Raw genomic sequence first — 12,689 nt, 5'->3', positions numbered from 1 at the left:
AGGAACGGGAAACTGGGCAAGTTAGCCCTCACGAACAGGCCATAAACAAGGACTCGGAGGATAGTAATTACCTTCCACTCTCCGAGGATGAGGTGAGCCTCGACAACGAGGATTTTATCATGCCTAAGGAACCTCTCGAGCAGGAGCGCTTTAAGCGCCAGCTAATAGCCACTGCAAGGAGCCTGAAAAAGAAGCAGCAGCAGCTTCAAGCTGATCAAGATCTGCTAAATGATAGATGGACTGATGTCTTGGAAGCCGAAGAATACGGCCTTAAGCGCCCAGCCAAAAGTTACCCGAAGCGCAAATTGCTACCTCAGTTCGATAATGAGGCACTGGAGCCCGTACCATCATCGCGCAATGCGGCTGACCAACCACCATGCAGTCGGGATAAAGTAGCAACTAAAGCCGAATACCAGCCCGCCCCACCTCGTCGTAAAGGCAGAGACAAAACAGCTCGGGGTCATACATATGACCTTCGGCAGGACCTCAACAGTAGAGCAGGAAATACCAGATCGATCTATGGATCGCGGGGACGCGCCTCGACACGCGCCGACGGCTATCTATTCGGACGTGACAAGCCTAGTCATGCCTGGGCCGAAAACCGCAGACGGACTCCATCGGAGCTACGTCGCAAGTTGGCCCGATATAGAGGCGCTGCACACCCTCTTTGCTTCACTGACGAAGTAATGGAGCACGAATTCCCAAAAGGGTTTAAACGCATGAATATCGAATCACATGATGGAACAACTGATCCCGTGGTATGGATCGAGGATTTTCTTATCCATATCCATATGGCTCGCGGAGACGACCTTCACGCCATCAAATACCTCCCACTAAAACTCAAAGGGCCAGCTCGGCACTGGTTAAACAGTCTGCCTGAAAACTCTATTGGCAGCTGGGAGGATTTGGAAGACGCCTTCCGCGACAACTTCCAAGGTACATATGTCCGGCCACCGGATGCCAATGACTTAAGTCACATTGTCCAGCAGCCCGGAGAGTGAGCGAGGAAGCTCTGGACTAGGTTCTTAGTTAAAAAGAACCAAATCATCGACTTTCCAGATGCGGAAGCCCTAGCGGCCTTCAAACACAGCGTCCGGGATGTGTGGCTCGCCCGCCACCTCGGTCAAGAAAAACCAAAATCCATGTCAGCCCTTACTGCTCTGATGACCCGCTTTTGCGCGGGAGAAGACAACTGGCTCGCTCGTAGAAGCATCAGTGCCAGCGATCCGGGCACTTCGGAAGTTCGAGACGGCAATGGCAAGCCACGACGCAGTAAACACAAATGCCGCAATGATAACGAAAGAACGCACGACACAGCGGTCAACGCCGGATTCAGCGGCCCCAGACCCGGTCAACGGAAAAAAGCCATTCAAGGCAAACAGAGACATACCATCCAATTTAGACAAGATATTGGATCGGCCCTGCTAGATTCATGGCCACCCCGATAAACCAGCTCACCATACCAACAGAAGTTATTGGGTCTTCAAGCAGGCCGGCAAGCTCAACGCCGAAACAAGGGGAGGAGGCCGCCCGGTGATAGCGACGACGAAGAGACTCACCAACCAAATACCGGGGGTCAGAAGCAATTTCCCCCCGAAGTAAAAACAGTGAACATGGTACACATGACACACAACTATACAGGGGAGTAGGAGAAGCACTCCCTCCGGACTGAGGATCATACTACGGCGACCTCAGCCGAAGTACAAAGCGGTCTTATTAAACCGCATACCTTGTCGGCCATAAAGCCACCGGTCTCCATTCAACAGGATCGACCAATTTCGGAGCTGGACTAGCAGTTCGGCTTCCGCCGTCTGCCTCATATACCTGCGAAATCTATACCGCGCATACATAACTATGCACTTAAGATACCCTGGGCATCGGCGGAAGCACAATGCGGACGAGCCGAAAGTACTCCCATAACCTCTTTTTTCTTTTCTAACTACTCTTTCTTTTTCATTATCCTTTACCACAGGTCGCGCAAAGGCTGGTCATCACACGGACTCTATCGGAGTTCGGGTTCGTAAATTCACCAAAAGGCTACTCCTGATAAGGAGCTCCTTCACCGAGGAAAGGCGGCGCAGACGTGCAATAGGAGGTCCAAAACAACTTTTGTAGACCGCACTCTTTATTTTGCGAGCCTGTAAAGTGCCTGTTTGCTCAGCCGTCGACCCCTGGCATGTCAAATAGCCAGGGTTGTGGCGTTATTATCTATAAAATGAAGATTGGCATGACACTCAGGTTCCAGTGAACATAATCCGTATTCGGTATTCACTTTTCTATATAGAACCTAATTTTGTTCCTTTGGTTGTTTCACACACGCGCCCCGACATAACTTGCCAGGGGCTTGGTATGGGAACAAAATGAGTTGCCAATAAAGTCCGAATAGCTTTATAGCATACTTCGGCGTCGCGAGTTCGGCCTTATATGCATCAGCTCCGAATCATGTCTTGGGTCAATAGTTGGGTTGCCCGGCTCTTGTGCTTACTACCTTACGTTCCGCTCTATCGGCTAGGGTAGTAAAGGGAGAACTATTGCGGTTGTGTTTCCGGTTAATCCGGCCAAACACCTCAGTAGAGAAAGCCGAAAACTGACTGTCATGATGCAGCGAGAGCTGGTCAACCACTCGATGACTTAACGGAATCTTTCGCTGTCGGCGGGAATCGACACCTATGGAATCACTGGGATTCCTTCTATGGTTGGCGGGCGCGGGGTTGTGCAAAGAGCGGGTCTGACAGGAAGCACACGGATCGTTTACCCAGGTTCGGGCCGCGGAGATGCGTAATACCCTAGTCCTGCTTTGGTGGATGTATTTGAGTGTTCTTGTGTTCTTGAGCTAGCTACGGGGTGCAACTCGCCCAAAAGGTCCGAATCCCTCTCCTGGTCGCCTCGGGCCTCCTTTTATAGGCAAAAGGGGTTGCCACAGTGGCACACAGGAGGTGGAAAGGTGTACAGTCGATGATTCTATCCTCTGGCCCCGTCGGACAAATGCATTTAATGCACAATCGACGTGCCCCTCTTGCTTTACCGGGGACGGCAAGGAAGCACGTCCCAGCTGCGGCCACCTCGCCTGGCTTCGACACGCGTCCGAGCTGACGAGGTGTCATGGCGCCACGTTGGCTGGCTACTGGGCTGGCGCGGTGGTGGAGCCTTCACGAAGACCTGCATGCCACCACGCAGGTGCTTGCTGAGTCGGTCGTGGAGGCCGCTCGTCGCCACGCAAGTGCCTGCTCAGCTGGTTGAGCTGGCAGCTGCATGGGGACGGCGGTGGAGCCTTGGCAGACGCGGGCCTGACCGCGGCCCTGTAGGTGTCTTTGGCAAGGGCTTTGCCGGGGCCCCGACAAGGGTCTTGCCGTGGCATCTTTGTCTTCCCCGGCAAGCGTCTTGCCGGGGGTCTCGTGGATTTCCTCGACTAGGATCTCGCCGAGGGTCGTTGTCTTCTGATCCTCATCTGATCTTGCGTGTTTATGATCTTGACGAAGATCAGCATGCCACCACAGGGGCACCTCCCGAGCCTTAGTTCCAATAGAGTTGGTTGGTGGTGTTGGAACCCGCGGGCTCAAGGGTGGCCTGCTCTGCTGGCATTGGGCAAGTTACCCCGGCAAGGCTCTTGCCGGGGCCGCGGAGGCTGCCCCGGCAAGGGCCTTGCCGGGGGAGTCCACCTCGCCCTCTTGCTCTGGGTCTTGGCGTTGCCTCTGATCGCCTTGTGCCTTCGGCTTCCCTCCTCTGCCCTGCTTAGTGTGGCCGTGGGCGCGGCTCCGACTATCCGTGCACAAGTAAAGGGGTAAAAAAGGAGTGCCACTACTTTTGTACACCGACAGGAGCCCCCGGGCCGGGGCCACACATAAGCGCGACACGTTGTTGGGCCAGGCCCAGAACGGTGCGCGGGCAGGCGGGGCGGGATTTTTACCGCGGTACTTCTTGTCCGCTACGCTTCCCCACGATCTGCGTTGAACGCGTGACGTGGAGGGTCGTGCGTGACGTGGGGGTCATGCGTGGGGCGATTCTTGCATGCATGCGTCACATCGTGGTAAAGAGGCGGATCGCGCCTTCCCCATGAAAAGAGGGAGGCGCAGAGGCGCGACTCATTTACTAAGTGGACTCGGGTCATGGTCTTCAAGGCGCTCGCGCCCCATGATCACGGGGTGGGGAACGGTCGCCTCACCCGTCCCCTCGATCCTGCTCGCTCGCCACATGTCCCCCATGCCAGTGGCGGGCGGTGGCGGCGGGAAACCGGGCCGTCGTTGATTGGAGCGGCGGGTGGGTCCCGATTCCCTGCGCCCCCGATGTTTGGATTGGTTGAGTGGGGCGGCCGAGCCCCAACCCCGCCTCTTTATAAGGAGGGAGAGGGGGGCGTCACCCCACATTCTTCCAGCATCCATCTCCTTCCACTTCCGCTCCTTTCTTCCATCTGCCATGGCGAGAGGGGGCGCAGGCCCTTCAGCGGTGGCGGCGAGGGTCGCTGCTCGACGGCGCGTCCCCCCCCCCCAAGAGCTCGTGGCGGCGGAGCCGGCCACGAGGGGAAGGGGGAGGGCGCGAGGCCGAGGTCGCCGCGGCGCTCGGTGGAGAGGAGGATGGGGTGGCGCACCGGCCTCGCCTCCGCCAGCGATACCTCCCCCGATGGAGGGCCACGTCGGAGATTAGCCCCATGAGTTCTTCATGAGGCTGCGACGGCCACCGCGTCGTCGTCTTCGTCTTCCTACCCCATTTGCTCGGGAAATGGAGCTCGATCCGCCCCAGACCCTCAGGTTGCACATGAGGGGCTGCGGAATGGCGGCACGCGGGTCGACGTCGACTTCCCCGCTCCTCATGTCATGTACCTCCGTCGCGGATGGAAGACATTTGCTCGTGTCCACAGCCTGACTGCGGGGCTCGTTCTCTACTTCAAGTTAATGGAGAACGGACTGCTCTCCGTCAAGGTCTTTGGACATCTTGGAACTCGTCTGAAGTGTTGCGTGGAGAGCTCCTTCGACGATGAAGATTCCTCCTCAAGCGGGAGTGACGAGGAGGATGGCGACAGCGACGATGAGGGCGTCGAGCGGCGGGACGCCGACCCCGACTGATCGCGTTGCCCCTCCCTCAGCCACGTGCCCTGCCGAGGGCCTTCCTCATCAAGCTCTCCATCGGCGCGTTCCCCGCCGCCTCCTTGGGCGGCTGGCGTAGGAGGGTTGGAGAAGGCGAAGAAGGCGGGTGACGGCCGTCAATTCAGAGTACGCGGGCACCAACGCCTTCGTCGCGTATTGCCGGCCCGCTGCCTCATCTTCCAGCTCCCCTCCCGGCACCGGGACATTTGAAAGGATCGAGAAGAGGTGTCTTGGGAGGGGGGTGAATAGACTCTAATCAAGAAAAGTTGCAGTTTTTAATTTCTCTTAAGTTAATGTGGAGTTTTTGGCACAAGTTTAAACATTCACAATACATATCTAGCAAGCATGCAAGCATACAAGAGTATATGAGCAGCGGAAAGTAAAGCATGCAACTTGCAAGAATGTAAAGAGAATGGATTGGAGTGTGCAAACGCAATTTTGAGACACGGAGATTTTTTATCCGTGGTTCCGATAGGTGGTGCTATCGTACATCCACGTTGATGGAGACTTCAACCCACGAAGGGTAACGGTTGCGCGAGTCCACGGAGGGCTCCACCCATGAAGGGTCCACGAAGAAGCAACCTTGTCTATCCCACCATGGCCGTCGCCCACCAAGGACTTGCCTCACTAGGGTAGATCTTCACGAAGTAGGCGATCTCCTTGCCCTTACAAACTCCTTGGTTCAACTCCACAATCTTGTCGGAGGCTCCCAAGTGACACCAAGCCAATCTAGGAGACACCACTCTCCAAGAAGTAACAAATGGTGTGTTGATGATGAACTCCTTGCTCTTGTGCTTCAAATGATAGTCTCCCCAACACTAAACTCTCTCTCATAGGATTGGATTTGGTAGAAAGAAGATTTGAGTGGAAAGCAACTTGGGGAAGGCTAGAGATCAAGATTTATGTGGTTGGAATGGAATATCTTGACCTCGACACAAGTGTAGCTGGTTCTCTCTCAGAAAATATGTATTGGAAGTGTAGGCATGTTCTGATGGCTCTCTCCATGAATGAAGAGTGGGTGGAGGGGTATATATAGCCTCCACACAAAATCTAACCGTTACACACAAATCACCAAACTCGGTGAGACCGATTTGGTTCATAATGTGACCGTTAGGTGTTTCGGTGGGACCGACATGTCAACTCGGTGGCACCGATATCATTAGGGTCAGGGCATAACGTAATCTCGGTGTGACTGATTACACAAACTCGGTGGGACCAATTTTGGTAATAGTCAAACAGAGAGTTGGTCAGGCAAACTCGGTGGGACCGATTCGCTCATCTCGGTTAGACCGAAACGTTACGAAGGGGTGACAGAGAGTTTGTATTGCAATCTCGGTGCGGCCGATTGAAATTTTGGTGAGACCGAAATTATTGCAATAGGCAACAGAGAGTTTGCAATCCCATCTCGGTGAGACCGAGATCCCTATCGGTGAGACCAATTTGATTAGGGTTTCTAGCAGTGGCTATTTCAAGATAACTCGGTGGCGCCAGATAGAAAGAATCGGTGGGTCCGAGTTTGACTTTTAGGTTTGGGACATATATGGATATGAGAAAGTGGCTGAGGGCTTTGGAGCATATCACTAAGCACTTTGAGGAAGCAAGCCATTAAGCAACACCTCATCCCCTCTTAATAGTATTGGCTTTCCTATGGACTCAATGTGATCTTGGACCACTAAAATAGAAAATGTAGAGTCCTGAGCTTTGAGCTTGAGCCAATCCTTTGTCTTCAGCATCTTGAAAGGGTTCCACATCGTCTAGTCCATGCCACTCCATTGTTGAACTCATCTGAAACATACTAGATAGAAGCTTTAGTCTAACAAGAGATATGTTGACATTAATTACCAAAATCACCCAGGGAGCACTTGTGCTTTCAATCTCCCCCTTTTTGGTAATTGATGACAAGATACATCAAAGCTTTAGATAAAGATATAGAGAACAACAAGTAAAGCTTTGGAAAGACATGTAACATGCATAGGCTCCCCCTATATGTATGCAGTCATGTAAATATGGAAAATAGGAGCATGTGAATGCATAAGCATGACAGAGTAATCCATGTGTTACATGTATCTTGGCCATATGCATCAGAGCAACTGATTTGAATATAGGAAATGTAACTTCATGCTCATGAGTCCTTCTTGCAAACAATATGTACAACAGCAAGAGATCCTCATACACATGACTGTGATGCATATACTTACCTTGTGGTCTTGAGTTGGCTTAGAAGAGAATGAACCTGAGTAAACAAGGTTAGATAACATAGATACATCTACTAGCCGGAGCAAACAAAAGAACCACAAAAGTACCCAGACTGGGATGACATGTATAAAGTGAGTACTGAGTACTCTGTTGATATAGACATGTCCCCAAAAGTAAATATGTGCAATAAAATCAGAGATTTCCTTCCCTTAGATGTCTTGCTCCCCCTGAATCTTGCATGGGATATTGGGAGAAGATATGGAACAGAAAATCAGAGCAAAAGAAAAGAAATAGAGCTAATAGAGCTAATGCAAGCAATGAAATATGAACATGTCTTTCCCCTCTTAAAGACATGTAATTTCTCTCCTCTTGAACACCAAGCATCTGGGGTTTCTTACACTCTCCCCTGAGTATTCTCTCCCCCTATAGGAATGATTTAGCTTAAGCTTTGATGTAATCTCTCTCTCCCCCTTTGACATCAATTTCCAAGAAGGGCTCTTCTGGATGTTTATTTCAAGAAGGGTTTGGTCCTTGAGTCTCAAAGCAAAGTAGCAAGTCGAATATGATGCTGGTAGAGGACAAGAGTCATTGAGTGGAGCTGGAGCAAAAAGACTGCAGGAATAAGCGGCAAGTTGTCTTTCCTGTAGTGAAATCGGTAGCACCGGGTTGTGTGCTTCGGTGGCACCGAGAGAATTCGGTTGGGCCGAAGAAAACAAACCGGTGTAACCGAGTCCATCACAGAGAGAACACTTGTCACCTCAGCTCACTAGGCACTTAAGATCTCACAAGGATTTGCAAGGAATTAGCTAAAAGATTTGCAATGAATTTGATGCAGAAAATGCAGAACAAGAAGAAATAAAAAGATTTATATGAAGTTTTTTTTGGAAGGGGAAACACATATGCACGAGACAAATGCAAGAGGAAACACAAGAGAACTTCATCTAGAATTGGGCGGTGACAAGGTCACCTATGTTTGAGTATATTGACATGAGAGCCAAGTGAGATCACTTGATCTTTGGTCATACTTATCGTTTAAGCTCAAAATGGGGTCACCATTTTTCGTTTAAGCATCTTGATGTATTCACATCTTGTTGAGTTGCTTTGCCCCATGATTTGGAGTAAAGCTTCTCTAAGATGGAATAACATACCTTGGGTGATGGTGTTGATCTAGATCATGTAGTTGAACTTGTGTGGGTTGCTCAAGGTTGATGTAGCTCATCGAGAGTTGGGAGCACCACTTGGAATTTGAGTTCATCTTCCTACATGGGTTAGCTTTGCAAGGAAGAACACTTGTTCCAAAATTACAATCATAAATCTTAATGTAGAATTTGTCAAAGGTTATGTTTGAAGAGTTTTGTGTTTCCTTGTCTTCATCCATCATTGTGTAGAGCCTTGATGATGTAGAGATCGCTCAAGATGTGAGTGAGTTGCAATATCATGGATTTAGATTCATCCAAGCACCTACAAGGGTTAGATAGCATGCAAGGGTGCAGGAATATCCAAGACATATAGATAGCGTCATGAAAGAAATATCAAGGATTAGTCAAAGACTCATGCCTTGCATGTATCCAAATAGAGTTCCTACTCCAAGTTTGAAGCATCAATGATGTTCAATTCACCTCTCAAATGTCAAAAGACTTTCTCATCAAGCGGTTTGGTAAATATATCCGCTAATTGCTTATCGGTGCGAACATGCTTAAGATCAATGTCCCCTTTGGCAACATGATCTCGAATGAAATGATGACGAACTTCAATATGCTTAGTTCGAGAATGTTGCACGGGATTGTGAGAAATCTTAATAGCACTTTCATTGTCACAAAGAAATGGAACACGTTTCACATATATCTCATAATCTTTAAGAGTTTGGGTCATGCAAAGTAATTGAGCACAACATGATCCAGCAGCAATGTATTCCGCTTTGGCGGTGGATAAGGATACCGAGTTTTGTTTCTTGGAGGACCAAGACACAAGAGATCTACCAAGAAATTGACAAGTACCCGAAGTGGACTTTCTATCAACCTTGTCTCCGGTATAGTCCGAATCGGAGTAACCAACAAGATCGAAAGAAGACCTCTTAGGATACCAAATGCCAAAATTTGGTGTGTGTATTAAGTATCTCACTATCCTTTTCATAGCCTTAAGATGACACTCTTTAGGGGCCGCTTGATATCGTGCACACATGAACACACTTAGCATAATATCAGGACGAGAGGCACATAGATATAACAATGAACCAATCATAGAGCGGTAAACTTTTTGATCAACCGGTTCACCATCCTTAGTCAAGTCAAGATGTCCACTAGTAGGCATGGGTGTCAACATACCTTTGCATTCTTGCATATTGAACTTCTTGAATAAGTCCTTGGTGTACTTTGTTTGAGAAACAAAGGTACCTTCCTTAGTTTGCTTGATTTGCAAACCGAGAAAGAATTTGAGTTCACTCATCATAGACATCTCAAACTTCTCCGACATTAGCTTTCCAAACTTCTCACTAAAATGAGGGTTAGTTGAACCAAACATAATATCATCAACATAAATTTGGCACACAAATAGTTCTCCATTAACCCTTTTAGTAAAAAGAGTAGAATCAAATTTTCCAATTTCAAAGCCTTTTTCAATAAGGAACTTGGTCAAGCATTTATACCATGCTCTAGGAGCTTGTTTAAGACCATAAAGGGCTTTGTGAAGTTTGTAAACATGATTAGGTTTCTTAGGATTGACAAAGCCGGGAGGTTGCTTAACATAAACTTCCTCCTCAATTTCACCATTTAGAAAAGCACTTTTAATGTCCATTTGGTACAAGGTGATATCATGGTGATTAGCATAAGCAAGTAAGATGCGAATGGACTCAAGTCTAGCAACGGGAGCATATGTCTCACCATAGTCCATACCTTCGACTTGAGTGTAGCCTTGGGCGACTAGGCGTGCTTTGTTGCGGACGACTTGACCATCTTCATCTTGCTTGTTGCGAAACACCCATTTGGTACCAATGATGTTGTGGTTGTTGCCGGGCTTCTCGACAAATGTCCATACTTGATTTCTCTCAAAGTTGTGTAGCTCTTCATGCATACCGTTTATCCAATCCGGATCTTCCAATGCTTCTTCAACCTTCATAGGTTCAATGCTAGAGATGAATGAGTAATGTTCACAAAAATTAGCCAAACGAGTTTTAGAGCGAGTGATTCTCCCGGTTTGGATATCATTGTAGATTTGCTCGACGGGTTGATCTTTTGCGATTCTTGCTCAAAATCGTGGGAGCTTTGGCTTAGCTCGGGGTGGAACATCTTCTTCATCTTGTTCTTCTTCTTCGCCTTCTTCATTGTTGATGTTGTCATTATCTTGTCGTGATGGAGAAGGAGGTTGTTGATGTTCATCTTGGTGTGCTTCCTCGTTTTCTTCGTCTTGGTGCGTCCCACTTGTGGATGCTTCCGTATCAATTCTTCATTCACTTTGTCGTGAGGTAGAAGCTTCCACTTGGACGGACGAGGTACTCTCCTTCACCTCCGTTGGATGAATCTTGCCAATAGGAAAGTCTTGAATTGCTTCCGAAGGGTCTTTGTCTCCTACATCAATTGGCAATTGCTCTACTTGCGAGCCATTAGATTCATCAAACTTCACATCTACCGTCTCTTCAACCTTTCGGGTGAAATTGTTGTAGACACGGTAAGTGTGAGAGTTTGAGCCATAACCAAGTAGGAAACCTTCATGAGATTTAGGAGCAAATTTAGAATGACGACGCTTATCAAGAATGTAGCACTTTGAGCCAAATACTCGAAAGTATCCATCTTGGGGTTTGTTACCGGTGAGGAGTGTCGGGTGGTAGGTGCGACATATGCCAACGGGTGGCTTATCATTGTGGGTGCCAATAAGATGTCGCCGGTGCCTGGAAATGGGATGAGGAGAAGACATGCACGCCGGCGGATCTTACCCAGGTTCGGGGCTCTCCGGGGAGATAACACCCCTAGTCCTGCTCTGCGGGGTCTCCGCATGATCACTAGATCAGGAAAAGTAGCTACAATTGCTCCTAGAGCTATTGGGTTCAAGGGGGAAGAAGAACAAGGCTAGCTCTTACTTCTCTCTCTCTCTATGGTGTGTGTGTGTTATGCTCAGAAGCCAACCCTTTGCATGGGTGCCCCGGGGGGTTTATATAGGCCTACCCCCCGGGGGTACAATTGTAATCCGGCTGGGCTCTGGTCACGGCCGTCAGTCTCTACGCTCGCCGGCTTCTCCGCCGGCTGTTGGGACCCGCCGACTAGTGGGTCCCGCCGGCTGCCGGCCTCTTGGTCGACAGGCCGGCCCCACCGCCTAGGATCTTGTCGGCGGCTGCTTACTGTAGCCTCGCCCCTGATGAGGAGGGCTTCGTTGAGGTAATCGTGGCTACAGTGGGCCGCCTCGAGGGCCCTCACTGTAGCCTTACCTCGTCTTGTCTCCTTAATGTGGCGCATGCTTCCAGGGAGGGGGTAGCCGACTTCTGCGGGCCGGCTACGCCCTGGGCTGACTGGGGGAAGCCGGGCCGCCTCCGCGCCTCTCTCTGGCTGAAGGGGCCCGCCGCCCATGGGCCGTACCGGCGTCTGTCGTGGGTGACGTCGAGGCCAGCATGGCTACAGTGCCGAGCCGGACGGGGGATGGTCCTCCCGTACAGCGTCTTGTGGCCATGCCTGCCTCGGGCTTCGGGGGTAGTGGGCCGCACTGTGGCCACACCCGTCTTGTCACCGTTATGTGGCGTAGCTTTGGTGCTTGCGGTCTTGGCCGGCTTCTTGAAGTCGGCATCCTTTACGGCCGGCTTCCTGGAGTCGGCCACCCCGTGGTTATCCTTGGGGGGGGGGAGGTTGCTGTGACTGGGCCGCCTTCCGCGAGTCGGCTTCAGAGGTAGCCGGCCAGGGAAGGTGGTCCAATGCTTGGAGTGCTTGAAGGCCCAAAGGCATGATAATTTTTTTGGAAGAGCCAGGGGCAGTCGGTCAGGCTACCCGTGGCCATTTACTCCGACAGTAGTCCCCGAAGCTGATTGGGCTTCGAGGTTGGGTAGGAGTCGAGAAGCTCGGTCAGCTTCCTATCTTGACAAGTCGGCAGCTGGGAGCTGGCTTTGGTTAGGCGCGCCGCCTTGTTCGAAAACTCCGGAGTCGGAGGGCGGGAGCTCGCCAGTGCGTGCACCGGGCCGCGGGCCGGCCACTTGCCGTCTACGAACCACGTGGCCTCTCTCGGCCAGAAAGCCTGCCAGCCCACGCGTGCGACGGGACGTCGCCGCAGGGCGGGGGCCCGCCACGTCCACGCCCGGGCCCAGGCGCGGATTCTCTGCAGCCCGAAACCGCCCACACGTCTCCTTGCGGCAGTTTCGGCATGCCTTTAGGGCGTAATAATCGCGAGGCGTGGGGGGAGTGGGTGCAGTTAATCCCATGTCTCACCCCACGTCCG

This window comes from Aegilops tauschii, chromosome 5, assembly GCF_002575655.3.
Source record: "Aegilops tauschii subsp. strangulata cultivar AL8/78 chromosome 5, Aet v6.0, whole genome shotgun sequence".
NCBI lineage: Eukaryota > Viridiplantae > Streptophyta > Magnoliopsida > Poales > Poaceae > Aegilops > Aegilops tauschii.
This window is presented reverse-complemented; position numbering follows the sequence as displayed.